General features: G+C 40.0%; 1 protein-coding gene and 1 pseudogene across 1 annotated transcript in view; both read left to right on the plus strand.

Annotated features, from left to right (window-relative positions):
• CCDC171 (coiled-coil domain containing 171) overlaps window positions 1-18,833 on the plus strand; it is an 849,190-nt gene that overhangs the window by 185,762 nt on the left and 644,595 nt on the right.
• Window positions 16,537-16,655, plus strand: LOC128651132 (uncharacterized; annotated as a pseudogene).

An 18,833-nucleotide genomic window follows, 5' to 3' on the forward strand; every position in this document is an offset into this window, starting at 1 on the left:
TAATTTTTTTCCCCCTTCCTAACTTCATTGGTGTCAGTGTGGCTAATGCGTGCACGTGCACGCGCGTCCATGTGCACACGCGTCCACGTGCACGCCCTCGTGCACGTGCACTGCATCGTGCACTGCATCGTGCACGTGCACGCCCTCGTGCACGCGCGCACATCGTGCACGCGCGCAACGCTCCCTCCTCCCACCCGGTCAAACGGCACCATCGGCACCATCGCTACCAGTGCAGAGAGGGCCACAGAGTGGCTCTCTCTGCATCGGAAGCTTGTAAAGGGGTATTGCAGGATGCCTCCATATCGAGGCATCACTGCAATACCCTCAGAGCTGCTGGAAGTGGTTGTGATCACTTCCAGCACTCTGTTAGACAACTGACGTACCAGGTACGTCTATTGTCATTAACTGCTTGTTAATGCATGACGTACCTGGTACGTCAGTTGTCATTAAGGGGTTAATGTTCCTGCCTTGTCCCTCCCATCATCCGTGTACTTTAGCTTTGGTATTGGTATCCCATAAGTAATGGATGACCCGTGGACTGAACACACTTAACAAGAGAAAACATAATTTATGCTTACCTGATAAATTTATTTCTCTTGTAGTGTGTTCAGTCCACGGCCCGCCCTGTCTTTTTTGAGGCAGGTTCTAAATTTTAAATTATAACTCCAGTCACCACTGCACCCTATAGTTTCTCCTTTCTCGTCTTGTTTCGGTCGAATGACTGGATATGACATGTGAGGGGAGGAGCTATATAGCAGCTCTGCTTGGGTGATCCTCTTGCAACTTCCTGTTGGGAAGGAGAATATATCCCATAAGTAATGGATGACCCGTGGACTGAACACACTACAAGAGAAATAAATTTATCAGGTAAGCATAAATTATGTTTTATGTAAGAACTTACCTGATAAATTCATTTCTTTCATAGTGGCAAGAGTCCATGAAACCCACCCAGTATTTTTTGGGGTTATTATTTTTTACATATATATATAAAGCACTTTATCCTGTTCCTGTTTTTTATGCTTTTTACTCTTTTTAAACCTCACTAACTTGGCTATATGTTAAACTGAGGTATGAGTGAGGTGGGAGGTGTATTTATAGGCATTTGAGGTTTGGGAAACTTTGCCCCCTTCTGGTAAGAATGTATATCCCATACGTCACTAGCTCATAGACTCTTGACACTATGAAAGAAATGAATTTATCAGGTAAGTTCTTCCATAAATTATGTTTTTCAATATAAATCTGTATTTACATTTCTATCTGGTCCCTTGCATAATTGCAAGGTCCAGAAAATTAATTTTTGTTTTGTTTGCTTCATATGTTAGCCTAATATTAAGATCATTATGATTTAATATTTTTAAGAATTCCTGTAATTCATGATATGATCCTTCCCACACAAAGAAGATATCATCTATGAACCAAATCCATAAGGGATTTTTTCAGTATATTGCATGTTATCATGTGTAAATAGATATTCAGCCTCCCACCAGCCTAGAAATAAATTGTCATAGGTTGGGGCACATGCCGTCCCCATAGCTGTTCCATGAGTTTGTAGATAGTATTGGCTATCAAAAATAAAGAAATTGTACTGTAGTATGAATTCCATCAATATGATTACAAACCTATCATGTATTGCATCTTCATGTGCCTTTTGTTCACAGCTTGTACACCTTTTTTGTGATCAATAGAAGTATATAATGATTCTACGTCTGTAGTAATCAGCCATGTTGATTGGTTCAGGTTGATATGCTTTTCAATATGTATACTAAGAGAACAAAGCAAATTAGATAATAGAAGTAAATTGGAAAGAAAACAGATTTCTCTATCTGAATCATGAAAGTTTATTGTTGACTTTATTGTCCCTTTAACAATCCTGTCCGGGTGTGTACATCAGTTAAGAAGGAACTACACCGCTTAGTATTGTTTCACTTTACCTTCATTTCTTCATAGAATTGTTGCTATTATGGTAGCTTTATAATGCAGCCAATTAAAAATATGTATACTAGTTAAAGGGACAGTTTAGTCAATTTTAAACCTTCATGATTCAGATAGGGCATGCAATTTTAAACAACTTTCCATTTTACGTTAATCAGCAAATTTGCTTTGTTCTCTTGGTATTCTTTGTTGAAAGCTAAACTTTGGTAAGCTCATATGCTAATTTCTAAGCCCTTGAAGGCCGCTTCTTATCTCAGGCATTTTGACAGTTTTTATTTTGCAGCTAGACAGTGTTAGTTCATGTGTGCCATATAGATAACGTAATCACTCCCGTGGAGTTACCTGAGAGCCAGCACTGATTGACTAAAATGCAAGCTTGTCAAAAGAACTGAAGTACGGAGGCAATCTGTAGAGGCTTAGATTCAAAGTAATCACACAGTGCCATAAAACATTTTGAGTTATGTGCATATTATAAAAAGGTAAACTGAGGTAAAACAGTGTGAAACAAAATGTAAAAAAAAGCTTATAAGTATTTTAATAAAATTTCCAAAAATCTGCAAAATTTCTTACACTTTAGTGTTGCCAAGTGTAGCCTGACCCACCTCCCTTACCTCTATCCTAGTCCAAACCGTGTGCTATCATACAACAAAGTGTGCACATGATAATTACTTATGCAAGCGAAGGGGGGTTGAGGAGGGACAGCAGGTACGTCTATTGTTTGTTGCCAAGAGGCTTACTTGTTTCCATGGGATTAATGTCACATGCATTTTGCTGATGCTATGGCCTGGATAGCACCTTCCATATATGGACATGCCTAGGGGGGAGCTTGCTGCAAAAAAACTATGCCTGAATTAAAGGTGTTAACCTTTTTGCAGGTAAGCTTTGGCTGCATTATATATTTAGAAACGTATGTTGGTTAATACTGTTTTATGTCCCATTAATATAACCGTGTTGGTTATACAAGACTGGAGAAAGGGTAATAAAGGGAATATCTTTCTTTATTCTGGTGTAGACTGTCCCTTTAACATAATAATGCAGTAAGCTGTACTTTTTAATATTTGAAAATGTTCTAGGGTGCAAGTGCTTGGGTCCAGTGTCTTCTGTTCACAAAAGTTGATTTCCTTCCATAAGGCAACGAGAGTCCACGACTTCATTCCTTACTGTTGGGAAATACAACACCTGGCCACCAGGAGGAGGCAAAGACACCCCCAGTCATTCTTTGCCTTTCGTCACTATAGAAGGTGGAAGAGAAGTCTCAGAAGATTTGGATAGTCCTGTAATGGGTATGTTTCCTTCGAGAAAGGACTGGAGTTCTAAGTAATCATGTCAACCTCTCAGTGAGCGTATTGATGAAAGTTAGAGTCTGGAGATGCAGGGAAAGTTTTTGTGCGAACCCATCCAGACTGTCGCCAACAGCTCCTGAGCAATCAGTGTTGACGAGTTTCACTGCTTGCTGCTACATGGTCAAGTCCATGTCAGAAGTGCTGCTGCAAGACTGTCACACTTGAGAGGCTGTGCCTGTTCCACAGCATGGATGCTGGAGGGCAAAAACGTTTTTTTTTATATAAAATTTAAAACGCTATACAGGGTCACAGTGTGGCTCCTTTATACCTTGATAGTATCCTTCAGGGAGATTATTTGAACAGTTTGAGGATTTATATCTGCTTAATGTGAGAGTTTTTTTTAGGCTCATAGACTGTGTTTTTTGGCATGGAACAAATTGATTTCACTTTCGTTTTTGAAGTGTTGCGCAGCTCTTATTAGCTTGGCGCCCTTTTTCATTGCAGGGGAAGTCCTGTCTTACGAACCACGTGCGGTCTCTTTCATTTCCTAAGATCCTGCTGCAGACATCATTCCTTTTGAGAGCGTTTTCACTGTTAGCTGTCTGGGTCTAGGAGGTGGTGAGTGCCCCAGCCATTGGGAGTAATAAGGTGCCATTTTTAAAATAAAAGCGTTTATTTTTAATTGTCCTTCTGTGGGTATATACAAAGCTATAGAGGACTCTGATACTACATTAGAAGGTTCCTCTCCTTCTCTACTGATTAATAATTCCTGTTTATGTTGTGAGGAGGCTGTGGTTTGCCCGCCTGCTCAATTTTGTTCCATTTGCCTAAACACTGTTCTAAAGTCTAAGAAGGGAGACAAGCCTGCTAATACTCATAGTACTTTTAGCCCTTCTGAGCAGTCTACTTCTCAGGAATCTGGGTCCTGAGAAATTACTACCCTTGCATTACCCGCTCCACATGCAGTTCCCCGTGGCTCAACTAATCCTCCATCTGGAGGGGGGCTTTTTTCCAGCAGACTTTACCGTGCAGTTACAATCAGCGGTGTCTGCAGCCCTGAGGGCCTTACCTCGCTCTAACAAACGCAAGAGGTTAAACATAGTTCTCCTGACCTAGAGTCATCTAAATATTTGTTGGATTTAGCTACTATATTTCAGCTATCCGAGGATGAGTTAACCTCTGTAGCTTCAGAGGGTGAACTTTCTGAGTTAAAACTGAGCATCTGCGTATTTTATTAAAGGAGGTCCGGTCTACTCTAGAGGTTCCAGTGGCTACACTACACTCCAAAAATATTTGGAAGCTGGCTTACTTTTGGAATAAGTCCAAACAGACTAAGAAGTCCGCCGAAAACAAATCAACATAAAGGGGCGGCCCCTGATCCGGGATCGGATCGAGTGGGGGGGCAGACTGTCTTTTTTTTCAGATGCTTAGTTCCAGGATGTACAGGATCTTTGGGTCCTGGAGGTTGTATCTCAAGGATATAGGATAGGATTTAAGTCTCATCTGCCCAGGGGCAGATTCATACTCTCCAGTCTTTCGACAATACCAGAAAAGAGGGCTGCCTTCTTAGGTTGCGTACGGGATCTCTCCTCTCTAGGAGTAATTGTACCTGTACCTACAACAGAAAGTGGTTTGAGGTTTTATTAAAAACTTTTCGTGGTTCCAAAGAAGGAGGGCACTTTTTGTCCAATTCTGGATCTAAAGTGCTTAATCATGTTTCTAAGTGTCCCCTCTTTCAAGATGGAGACAATACAGTCAATCCTGCCTCTGGTTCAGGAAGGACGGTTTATGACCACAATAGACCTGAAGGATGCATACCTTCATGTCCCGATTCACAGGGAACATTATTAGTTCCTGAGATTTGCTTTTCTGGATCAGCACTTCCAGTTCATAGCTCTTTTGTTTGGCCTAACTACTGCTCCAAGGATATTTACAAAGGTTCTGGGAGCTCTTCTAGCCGTTACCAGAACACGAGGTATTGCAGCAGCGCCTTAAATGGACAATATCTTGGTACAGACACCATCTTTTTGTCTGGCGGAAGTACATTCGGAGTCCCTTCTCAGTCTTCTTCTATCACATGGATGGAAGATAAACTTGGAAAAGAGTTCTCTTACTCCAAGTACAAGGGTGAATTTCCTGGGAACTATAATAGACTCCCTATCCATGAGAATATTCCTCACAGATCAGAGATCTTACAATCTAACTTCTGCATGTCTTGCCATCCAGGCCTCCTCGAGACCCTCAGTGGCTCAGTGTATGTAGGTAATCTGACTCATGGTGTCCTGCATGGACATCATTCCTTTTGCCATATTCCATCTCAGACCCTTACAACTATGCTTGCTGAGACAATGGAACGGCGACCATTCAGATCTGTCTCAACAGATTGTGCTGGACAAGCCTGTCGAGAGACTCGCTCTCCTGGTGACTCTGTCCAGATCATCTGTGACAAGGCACCTGCTTTTTGAGACCGTCCTGGGAGATTGTGACTACGGACGCAAGCCTTTCCAGCTGGGGAGCAGTTTGGGGTGCCAAGAAGGCACATGGTCTGTGGACTCAAGAGGAGTCCTCCCTTCTGATCAATATTTTGGAACTCCGGGCAATCTTCAATGCCTTGAAGGCTTGACCCCTTCTGGGTTTGTCCAAGTTTATCAGAATCTAATCAGACAATATAACCTCAGTTGTATATATCAACCATCAAGGGGGAACGAGAAGTTCCTTCGGCGATGAGAGAAGTAGCTTAGATACTAGAGTGGGCGGAGACTCACAAATGTACGCTGTCAGCGAGCCACATTCCGGGTGTGGACAACTGGGAAGCAGGGTAATGGTCTCTTCACCCCAAGGTGTTTGCAGAGATATGCAGAGATAGAGATCTCAAGGCATCCCACCTCAATACCAAGCTACCCAGGTACGGATCGAGGTTGAGGGATCCTCAGGCAGGATTGATAAGATGCCCTATCAGTACCATGGAGGTTCAGTCTCATATATCTTTTCCTCCATTACTGCTTCTCCCTCGTGTGGTGGCTCGCATCAAGCAGGAGCGAGCATCTGTGATTCTAACTGCTCTGTGGTGGCCGCGAAGGACGTGGTTTGCTGATCTTGTGGGGATGTCCTCATCTCCTCAGTGGAAGTTACCTTGTTTCAGAGATCTGGTGATTCCTGGTCCCTTCGTTCATCAAAATCTAGATTCTCTGAGGCTGACTGCGTGGATATAGAATGCTTAGTCTTAGCCAAAAGAGGGTTCTCTGAGATTGTTATCAACATTCTAGTTCAAGCTCGTAAGCCAGTTACTCGTCTATCTACCATAAAGTGTGGAGGACTTACTTGTACTGGTGTGAAGAGCGTGACTTTTACTGGCATAAAGTTAAGGTTGCCAGAATTGTAGCTTTTCTCCATGATGGACTGGAGAAGGGCCTATCTGCTAGTTCCCTGAAAGGACAGATATCAGCTCTGTCGGTGTTACTGCACAAAAGATTGGTTGAGCTTCCGGATGTGCAGTCCTTTGGCTAGGATCAGACCCGTGTTTAGATCTGGGGCTCTGCCTTGGAGCCTCAGTCTTGTTCTTAGTGTTTTGCAGCAGGCTCTGTTTGAGCCTATGCATACGGGTGACATTAAATTGTTATTTTGGAAGGTTTTTTTTGGGCTATTGCCTCTGCGCGCAGAGTTTCTGAGATTTCTGCTTTGCATGTGATACCCCTTATCTCATTTTTCATGCTGATAAGGAGGTTTAACACACTAAACTAGGGTTCCTCCCTAAGGTTGTGTTGAATCGTAACATTAATCAAGAAATTGTTGTTCCTTGCTTGTGTCCTAATCCTTTTTCTGCAAAGGAACGTTTGCTTCACAATCTAGATGTGGTTCGTGCCCTGAAGTTCTATCTTCAGGCTACTAAGGAATTCAGACAATCTTCCTCTTTGTTTGTCATCTATACGGGGAAGCAAGCTACTTTGACTTCCCTATCCTTCTGGTTGAGGAGTGTCATCTGCTTAGCTTATGAGACAGCGGGACGACAGCCTCCTGAGAGGATAGCGGCTCATTCCACTAGAGCAGTGGCTTCCTTTTGGGCTTTTAAGAACAAAGCCTCAATGGATCAGATTTGTAAGGCGGCTACCTGGTCCTCCTTACACACTTTTTCTAAATTTTACAAGTTTGATGGGAGAAAAGTTTAGCAGGCTGTGGTGCCCTCAGAATAGGTCTTTTTTTTATTTATTTTTTTTTTTTTTTCTGTTCCCTTCCGTTATTCATTCAGTGTCCTCTGGAGCTTGGGTATAGTTTTCCCAACAGTAAGGATTGAAATTGTGGTCTCTCCCTTCCTTATGGAAGGAAAACATAATTTATGCTTACCAGATAAATTCCTTTCCTTCCTGGCAGGAAGAGTCCACGACCCCGCCCGTAATTTATTGTTTTGCTGGGCGGCTCCCTTTTTATATTATTTCTTCTGGCACCTTTTTATACCTTGATGTTTCTCTACTTTTCCTTGTTTCCTCAGCAGAATGACTGGGGGATGGGGAAGTGGAAGGGATATTTAAGCTTTTGGCTGGGGTTTCTTTGCCTCCTCCTGGTGGCCAGGTATTGTATTTCCCAACAGTAAGGAATGAAGTCGTGGACTCTCCCTGCCAGGAAGCAAAGGAATTTATCTGGTAAGCATAAATTATGTTTTTGCTATAAGTCAGCTATAAATACACAAGTCAAGAGCAGTTCAGAAAAAAAGTCTGGTGGAATGCATGTTCTTGACCCCCTGTACCAGTTTGTGATCCATGTATATGATATTTTGCCCTGAGCTAATAAAGCACTGCGTAGAATGTTGCAGGTTTAGTTACATTTTACCATACTTAGGTGATTGAGGCAGGCAGTGAAACTAAAACAATATTCAAATGTATTTTACAGAAAAGAAGGTCAAATACTATACATTGTGTTTCTTCGCTAAATATTTTAAAAGGAGATCAAATGCTGAGTTTAATGTCCCTTTAATTAATAACACTATCCTGGGCGGCGACTGTATGCTAAAGACTTTTAAACAATGCCAATAAGTGATCATAAATGGTGCTTATCAGGCATTTTACCAGGTGCCAAGATACTGTACATAAAAATAATAAATGGCCAGAACATCAAATCCATTACAGATGTTACATATTTATAAAGCATTCTTTTTGCTTAGTTCGATTTCTTCAAGCTACACATCCCACTGGAAATGCTGCATATTTGTGTATGAATGCTCAGTGTCAGGGGTTCCCAAGTCTAAATGGTTTATCTTTCACTTTTAAAGGACATTAACCATCTATTGCTTTTGTGCTTTGTCCCACGTGCACTAGAAATACCAAAAAGCAAATTCTGTAACCTGCAAATGCTGCAAATAAAATAGCTGGTATAGGCAATTTGCAGCATTTTTGAAGTCTAGGTTACAGATTTTGCCTTTTGGCCTCTCTGGGGAGCATGGAGCAAAGCACAATTTTTACAGAAAAGCAAGAAAGGTTCAGTGTTCCTACAAAAGTGCAGTTCTTAAACGTGGGAGGTATATTTTTCTTTGAAAAATAGTTGTATTTATGAAATGATACAGCTATTTGTGATTTACCCTTAAAGGGATATTAAACTCAGTTTGTTTTCTTTTGTGATTTAGATAGAGCAAACCATTTTAAAATAGTTTCTAATTTGCTATATATAAACCTACTATTATTTGTTCTCTTTATTGAAGAGAATATTTAGGTAGGTAGAGTGTAAGTGCCTGGACAACTATATGGAACCAGTGTTTTCACAATGGATAACATTGTTCATAGCATTCCTCCAAAACTGTTGCCATGTAGTCCTCCGGACACATACATGCTCCTGAGCCTACCTACCTGCTTGTCAACAAAGGATTCAAAGACAGTAAAGAAGATTTGATAATAGAAGCTTTTTTATTTTTTTATTGAAGGCTAAAAGACATACAAGCCTACATGCACATAAAAACATCTAGTCGTACACTCATTAAAACACAACAAAAACCAGCTGTAGTAAAAACAAATCAAGAAGTCTCATATATGGACGGTCATTTTGTACCTGCAAAGCAATAACAATTATATTGAAATGAAGCCCCTTTTTATTACCTCCTAAAAAAACGAGGACACTTATGGACCTCTGATACATTTTAAACAATGAGTAACAGGAGGGTTACTAAAGAAGGTCACTTTTGGACGTTCCTAGTTAGGTTTGTTAATTAAATATAAAGGTTGAGTATGGACATGTAATATAAGAACCATGAAAACTTTACAGCGCTTCACTTTACAGCGCTTCGCTAATACAGCGCTTTGTGGAGCTGAAGTTCAACCTCCAAAGATTTTGAAACAGTGCTGTAATCATCGTGAGATTGCGAGAAAAGGGAGTCGCACCATTTTGTTATGCGCAGTTCAGTCTGTTTACAGCATTACAGTGCAATCTGTGTCTCAGTGCTATAGTCTGACAAATTTTACTACAGTCATTGTCACTATTTTAGAGGTACAGTATTTATTGAATATTGTGCTGTGCTAGTGTTAAACTAAATGCAGCACTATTGCACTCCTAATATTTGTTAGTTCAAACATGTTTTCAAGTTTTTAAACACACTGGCAAGTGAAAAGAAAGCTAAAACTGCCTTGTTTCACTTTAAGGTGGTTTTCACTTTACAGCGGGGCTCCGGTCCCTAACCCGCTGTATGAGCGGGGTATACCTGTAGACTATAGCTTCTAATTTCTACTTTCATCTGGCTAAGATTTGAACCATGAAACCGTGGAGTATACAGAAAGACTAAAGCCTCTGTTATCAACTTTCAACTTTTATCTGGCAAGCTTGAACAATCTAATAGGAAAAATACAAACTGCCCCTAACAACTGTCTTTCTATCAGCTCACTAGATATAACATCAGATTAAAGACCACTCTGATAGCATGGATAGCTTGTGATCTGTAAATGTAAGCAATGAACCGGCCTTAAAGGGATACTAAACCCAATTTTTTTTCTTTCATGATTCACATAGAGCATGACATTTTAAGCAACTTTCTAGTTTACTCCTATTATCAATTTTTCTTTGTTCTCTTGCTATCTTTATTTGAAAAAGAAGGCATCTAAGCTAAGGAGCTAGCCAATGTTTGGTTCAGAATTCTGGATAGCACTTGTTTAATGGTGGCTGACATTTAGCAGCCAATCAGCAAGAACAACTTAGGTTGTGAACCAAAAATGGGCCGGCTTCTAAACTTACATTCTTGCTTTTCAAATAAAGATAGCAAGATAATGAAGAAACAATGATAATAGGAGTAAATTAGAAAGTTGTTTAAAATTGCATGCTCTATCTGAATCATGAAAGAAAAAATTTGGGTTCAGTGTCCCTTTAATCAAGAGGGAAAAACAATTGTTATATAAAGAGGACTTAGCTGAACACTAAACACACAACTTGTACCAGTCCTTTCAACTGAAAAAATGTAGACTAGAGTGGTATTAAAACACAGAGTAAGATGCAGTTCACCATACCGCCCCAGACGATTTCGAACAGGAAAAGTACATATTGTGCTGGACCTCCAAACAGATCGTCTTCTTGAAAGATAAGAACCTTCATGAGATAGGGTCCTACAAATAGAGGCAAATGTAAGAGGGCATAGAGGTAAATAGCTCCTGACCAAACCCTGTTAGGATCTTCCTCCCAGCAGAGATCGAAATCTAGATTTGCCACTATCTTCTCACCATATAGCAGAGGTGGAACAATCCAACCTGGACAGCTCAGATCTTCAGTTTTCAGCAATGGTAAAGACCAGATGAGCTCGTACAGTAAGCTGCACTTTGGGTCTCCGTGCCTCTCTGTGTCAGGGTCAGCCACCTCCTTCAATTCCCCAATTGGCCCTTCCAAACAGCAGCCAGGGCTGCAGACTGGAGAGTTAAGCTCCTTCTGAGCACACGGCATGGCTGTGTTCAGGTTACCATCTGATTCTGCTAATACAATGGTAAAAGCCCCCGTATCAGGGTGGTATTCTCCACAACATCAGGCTCGCCATAAATATTAAGTCTTCGTCTGAAAGATGTGTCTTTATAATGTCATAGTCACCATGGCAGCTGAACATGGATACTTTAGTTGCAATAACGTATGAGATGTATGTGGGCACACCACTGCTTCATCAATATAGGTGGGCGGTGTCGATTTGAAGGCCTTCTCTATCTCCTATATAAAATAACATTCATGCTCCTCCAACATTCTTACTAGCTATTTAAAGAAATTACACTCTATCTCAATAGAGTTTTGCTCTGTTATTTCGTAGATTAACTTTTATTGCGTTGATATGGGTGATAGGAATGCAAATGTATCAGTGTTATAGCACTGTATAACACATATGACTTAGACTGGAAGGTGTTGAAGGCCTCTTCTCGTAAGGGCCTCTGCTGGCCTCAATGCTCAGGATCGGGTTGCTGGTGTAAGAAACAATTCCGATATGCTATTCGAATGTCAGTACTTTATTTCCAGATGTATCCCCTATCCACTGATATTCAGAAGATTACACACAGTTAACACACAGCAGACACACGCGCCCTGGAAAGCTTTATACACTCTATCTGAATCATGAAAGAAAAATATGGGTTTCAAGGTGATAGTAAAAAGTACTTCTAATACAACTACAGTGTTTTTTTATGCAATAAGTTTTTAGTAACATAGCAGTGATTTAACTTCTCGGGTGTCAGCAATATGCACAAAACAGTGATTTGACTCCTTGTTATTTGGTAACATACAGTTATTTATCTTCGTTTTCCAGTATCACAGCAGAGACTTGTTGTTGCCTGTAGCGCACACACACTAAATACTGAATTAACTACTGTACTTTATTGGCTTCTAAAAACATATCAATTTTATTTCTTGATTTCCCGGAACGCAAAGGACAGTAATAAGTTAAATCACTGATTTATAACAAGGTCACGGCAGTATTTTAACTCTTTAATTGCACATAAAGCACAGGCAGTAGTTTACTAACCCCATATCCAGAAAACATTGCAGTAATGTTTACCCATAACACATGCAGCAGTGATTTAGCCTTTTGAATGTTGTCCACTCAGTAGCAATATGGGACTAGGCAAACGAAGAGTAGGGCAATAGCTATTTTTGATGTTTTAATGGCCCAGTTAAAATTTTATTGACATTTCTTTTTTGGCCTTGAATGTTTTAAATAGTATGTTTTACTATTTCAAATAAACATGTGCACCTTAAGAATCTTCATTCTGTTACATTTCAAATTATGTTAATCTTAAATCAAAATTATTTTTTTGCAAGAACAAATGTCAAAAGTAATGTGCATTCATTTAGAACTGACAAATTCAGATGCAATTCGTTGTCTTGATTTTGTGTGTTGAAAAGTAAGAGCATCTTTCATTTGAAGAACCTTTCTTTGGGCTAGATTAAAAAAGGAGCACTATTTAATGCTCCCACTTAGAGCGTTAACTGCGCTAAAAGTAATTTTTTGCATGCATCGGGTTGCTCTCGTATTATGAGTTGAAAGTAAACTGTTTTGGCTCTCGCCCTAACCCGACATGTGTAAAAAGCCAAACATAATATCACGCGCTCAATAACTAATAGAGCAAAAAAAAAAAAGTGGGAAAAAACCGAGCACCCTACTCGCATACAAACATGATTGCAAATTATCAAATGCGCTAACTCGACATGAAAATATAAATATTTCACATTCCAATGTTCTCCACATACAAGAATATGTTATATTTATTCATAAATACAGGTTTCTACTTATATATGATGTGTGTTTTTGTTTTATAAATATATACAGATGTATATAGGAAACCATATTTACAAATACTTAGAACATATTTTTCTATGTGCAGAACATTGGAATATGAAATATTTACAGTAAATACACACTAACACTTTATTAAATATGAATATTGCATAAATATGCTTTTACATGTTTTATCTACTTAACTGCAAATGACTCCAATGCACTTATATATAATGTCTATATGTGTGTACATCTGTGTTTATATGTGTAGATATGTCTGTAAATACATATATACACATATAAATACAGTAATACATATGTACACACAAACATACACACACACACACACACACACACACACACATATATATATATATATATATATATATATATATATATATATACACACACACATACATATCCATCTTTAGACATGTATATGTATGTATCTAAATTTTAAAGCCCTCGTCCTGCTTTTTATCTAACACCTGAGACCTTTTATCTTTGAGCCTTTTTTGTGCAATTTTTAAAAAATAATTTTTATTAGATGGTGTTATGAGTGTAACTGTACTTTGTAATGTTTTTTTGATGTGTTTTGTGCCAATTTTTTGTTTCGATAAACCGTTAACCAGAGCTCTGAGGTTGCGTTAAACCGGCGCAGTTTAACTTCAATTGCTGTCAAGCGATCACGTTTACTTTCAACTTGTAATACTAGCGGAAACCTGATGCCCACGAACAGCCTCGATAAACCCCTTATCGTTAGCTCGTAACTTTTAACGCAAAACTTGTAATACAATAGTACATTTAATATTTTTAATGTTTTTATCAGTTGTAGTCCTAAAATTTTGCTTTCACAAAATGACAAAAATATAGAGTGTGGCACCTTGTGAAACGTTTGGACATCCAACTTTCTTTCCTAAGATATGGTGAGTCCACGGAATCCTCAATTACTAGTGGGAATATCACTCCTGGCCAGCAGGAGGAGACAAAGAGCACCACAGCAAAGCTGCTATATATGTCACTTCCCTTACCCATAACCCCCAGTCATTCTCTTTGCCTGCGGTGCAAGGAGGAGGTGAAGTTTTGGTGTCTGATCTACAATCAAGATTTTTTTATTTTAAAGCAGAGTAGGTTTGCTCTGATCTTTCTAAAGGGTCTATCCTTAGCCCATGTCAGTCTCTTCAGTAGGGCAATGGTGGCTTTTAAGCAATTGGGAACTTGTGGGGTACAATCCTCACTGCGTTTTCCCAAAACATTTTGCTGCCCTATTTAGATAGCCTGAGTAAGTTTATTTAGTCTTTTTGTATTTCCTCAGGTCCTTGTGAGGGATGGCATCTTCTCAAACCAGTTGAGCTGTCCTGCTGCCGGACAGATAAATATTGAGGTAAGTGCCATAATTTGGCACTTATTCAGCTGAAACGCTGCAGGGGGACGTTTTTTTTATTATTCCTGTCATGGTGCAGGTTTTTATGGCAGTTTTTGCAGGCACTGTTAGTGGAGGAGTTATTTATTTTATTGATGGCTCAGTGAGGATCCGTTGTTAGTAACAGATTATGTACTTTTTTGGGGGGTTTTACTGTTTGTTTTTAAGCCTCTTTTTCAAGAAAGCCGGACAGATAGCTCAGCAAGCCGGACAGATAGCTCAGCATGCTAAGGCACTGTGGCTGAGCTCTGTAGCAACCCAAGGGTTGCAGGTTCGATCCCCGGCGAGGTCCACTCTGCCTTTCATCCTTCCGAGGTCGATAAAATGAGCAGCGCCTTGAGACCCTTACGGGTGATTAGCCGCGCTTTACAAGTACCCATTACAATACAATACAAATACAATACAAGAAAGTTGTTTAAAAAAATAATAAAAAAAATTGGCTTTTTTGTCAGCTGTATAACCGCTCCTTTTAGGGAGGTTCTGATTCTGTTCAGGTGGCTCTGCTGTTTAGAAGGCTTCTTGCGGTTTTTGCTTCTCTGGAATCCGGATTGTGAATGGGATTGTTTTTTTCCTCAGTTAGCTGCGGGTTGCAGGACAGGTAGGGCACCTCAGTAATCCAATTTTTTTCTTTTGTGAGTCAGATAGAGCATGCAATTTTAAGCAACTTTCTATTTTACTCCTATTATCAAATTTTCTTCATTCTCTTGGTATCTTTATTTGAAATTCAAGAATGTAAGTTTAGATGCCGGACCATTTTTGATGAACAAACTGGGTTGTTCTTGCTGATTGGTGGATAAATTCACCCACCAATAAACAAGTGCTTTCCATGGTTCTGAACCAAAAAAAAAGTTGCTTAGATGCCTTCTTTTTCAAATAAAGAAAGCAAGAGAACGAAGAAAATTTGATAATAGGAGTAAATTAGAAAGTTGCTTAAAATTGCATGCTCTATCTGAATCACAAAATAAAAAAATTGTGTTCAGTGTCCCTTTAAGAACGTTTTTTTGTTTCTGTATTATATCCTTTGTTAAAAAAAAAGTTTTTATTTTTTTTATTTGCTTCTTTTTGTATTATGGATCAGGAGGTTGTGAAGGATGTTACCTGTAGCTTATGTTTTGATGCCCAGGTGGAACCCCCAGTACCTTTTTGTTCATGTATTGAAAGAACTTTAGCTTATAGATGGATGACCCGTGGACTGACTACACTACAGGAGAAAGGAATTTATCAGGTAAGCATAAATTATGTTTTTTCTTTCCTCTCTGAAAAGGTTCTAGACGTGCTGTAAGATGTTCACAGGATTGTTATAGAGAATATGGGGATATTTCTCCCTGTCTCACGTCCTTTTTAGGATTTCCTGTCGCTATCTCTCTTGAAATGCACGGTGTCTTTAGTAGATGGGAACTTTCTACTTTTAATCAGAGAACTTAGATCTCTGCCGAGATAATCTAGTTTTCTTTCTGACATAGGTAAAAATCTGGAGTTTAATTGTTCATTTAGAACAATGTCTTGTCTTATTAGACTTGCTGTACTAGCCGCCGGGCATTGTGGCTGAAATTTATGGTCAGCTGAAAAGCCTACCTGTGGTTTAGTGGTGCAGCCTAGGCTTTATAGTTCTGCAGTTGCAGATTCAATTATTTCTGTTTCCTCCAAATACACACTTCTAGTGTCTCCTTTTAAGGATGAGACTTTGTTTGGGTCATGCCTTTTAAGTCCAGTCTAAGTTTTCCTCCCAGGGGCAGATTTCTCTTTCTAGAGTATCTGCAATCCAAGTAGGATGAGAGGCATTCCTTGAACTGGATTCAGGGTCTTCATCTCTGGGAGTGACAGTTCCAGTCCCAGTTTGGGAACGGGATATAGGTATTTACCTCATATATTTCATATTCTGTCCTTTAAAGTAGTATCCTTTCTCCTTTGGTTCTAGTGAGCCTGTTCATAACAAACTTAGACCTGAGAGATTTATTGTTTCCTTAATCGGAATCTTCTCTAGTTTTCTTAGTTTGCGCTATCCCAGTCAGACCTTTAGGTCTTGGGGTATTGAAAGTGTGTTTTTCTGGACAATATATAGTTCAGGTATCATCCTGACTTTGAGCTAACTCTTTTAAGAGATCTTGTCCAATCTTCTTTTCCGGGGATGGGAAATGAATCTGGAGAAGAGTTCCCTTGTTCTTTCCACAAGGGTAATTTATTTGGACTGCCGCCACAATACCCTGAATGCACCCGATTTAGTTTGATCTCGGAAGTTATGCAGGGTCAGGTCTGGTCAGTACCTGGATGGGAGACAGCCTGGGAACACCAGGTGCGGTATGCTTGGACCTTTATTTGATTCTTTATCTTGGAGATTTCTTTCAGAGGTCAGAAAATCAAGGATTTATTCCTTTTCCCCACTCTGCAGTCTTCTGTCCGGCCAACAGTAAGTTTTAGTGGCCGGTGGATAGCTTAGCCATCTTGCAACCAGGAGCTTGGGAGTTTGGATTTAGCTGCAGTAGATTTTTCTTCACTTTTCTGTGACCCTGTGTATGGAGGGAATTGGTCTGATGGTATTCCATGGACATTGTTCCTTTTGCTATTTTCAATGGCATGGAAAACATTTGGATCTGTCTTAAAGGATAGATTTAGATCAGATGACAAGAGATTTTCTTCCGTAGTATTTTTTCAGGAGTATCTATCTCCGGGTGCGTGTTTCTAGAGATATTCCTGGGTGATTTGAACACGGATGCCAACCTGCTGGACTGGTAAGCTGTGTGGGTCTTTAAGGATTATGGACTCGGAAGTGTCTGCTCTCCTTTTTAAACATCTTGGAGTTGAGAGCAATTCGCAATGCTTTGATGACTTGACCTCAGTCGTCCCTAGCTTGGTTCCAGTCGGACAATATCACCTCTAGGGTTTATATCAACAATTAGGGAGGAACTAGGGGTTCCTTGGCCATGTAGGAGGTGACTTGGATTGTTCAGTGGGAGGATGTTCACATTTGCTGTCGGTCATCCACTTTCCAGGGGTGGACAATTGGGAGTCGGTCTTCTAAACAGACTGATGTTTCATCCCTCGGAGTGAGCATTTCCATCCGGAAGTGTTCTTTAGATAGACCCTCACATGGGGGGTTTCAGGAGTAGGCTTCTGTGGGCATTTCGACAGAACGCCAAGTTTCGAAGGTACGGTTTATGGTCATGTGATCCGCAGACCATCCTGATAGATGTTCTGACGTTTTTCTTGGATTTCAATCTTGCATACCTTTTTCCTCTGTCTGTTCTCTTTCCACGAGTCATTACTCGTATTTTCAGATGAGAGTGGCAGTGATTTTATTAGCCCCTGTGTGGCCTTACAGGATCTGGTATGCAGACCTAGTGGAAATGTCGTCTCTCCACCTTGGAGACTACCTCTGAGGAAGGACTTCTGATTCTTGATCTTTTCCTTCATCTAAATCTCTGAAGCTGACTGCTTGAAGATTGGACGCTTAGTTTTGTCTAAGCAGGGGGGGTTTTCTGAATGTTTTATCCTTTCTCCAGGGTGGTCTGGAGAACGGTTTGTCAGTCAGTACCCTGAAGGGTCAGTTTTCTGCATTGTCTTTTTTGCTACATAAGCATCTGGTGGACGTGCCAGATGTGTAATCTTTTTGTCAGGCTTTGGTCTACATCAGTGTTTAAGTCGGTTGCTCCCCCTTAGGGTTTTGCCCTTGTTCTTAAGGTTTTGCAGTAGGCTCTGTTTGAGCCTTTACTTTCCATAGATATTATGTTGTTATTTTGGAAGGTTTTGTTTCTCATTGCTATCTCTTCTGCTTGGAGAGTCTCGGAGCTCTCAGTTTTGCAGTGTGAGTCGCCTTATCTTATCTTTCATGCAGTTAAGGCGGTTATTCATACTAGTTAGGTTCTCTTCCTAAGTGGTTTCGGATAGATATATTAATCAGAAAATTGTTGTTCCTTCTCTGTGTTCTTATCTTTCTTCTCATAAGGAACATTAGTTGCACAACTTTGATGTTGTGCATGCTTTTATTTTCTATCTATAGGCGACTAAGGATTGTTGCCAGTTTGCTTTTTGTTTCTCTGGGAAACATAAAAGTTAGAGAGCTTCAGCTACTTCTCTTTCTCTTTGGTTGAGTAGTATAATGCGTTTGGTTTGAGACTGCTGGACAGCAGCCTCCTGAGAGAATTTCAGCAAATTTCACTAGGGCTGTCCCTTCTTCTTGGGCTTTCAAGAAGGAAGTTTTTGTAGATTTGTACAGATTTGCAAGGCTGCAACTTGGTCCTCTCTGCATACTTTTTCCAAATTTGATATTTTTGTCTCAGCTGAGGCTTCTTTTGGGAGAATGGTTCTTCATGCAGTGGTGCCTTCTGTTTAGGTTACCTGTCTTGTCCCTCCCTAATCATCCTCTAGCTTGGGTATTTGTTCCCACTAGTAATTGATGATTCCGTTGACTCACCATATCATAGGAAAGAAAACATAATTTATGCTTACCTGATAAATTTTATTTCTTTCCGGATATGGTGAGTCC

This window comes from Bombina bombina, chromosome 2, assembly GCF_027579735.1.
Source record: "Bombina bombina isolate aBomBom1 chromosome 2, aBomBom1.pri, whole genome shotgun sequence".
NCBI lineage: Eukaryota > Metazoa > Chordata > Amphibia > Anura > Bombinatoridae > Bombina > Bombina bombina.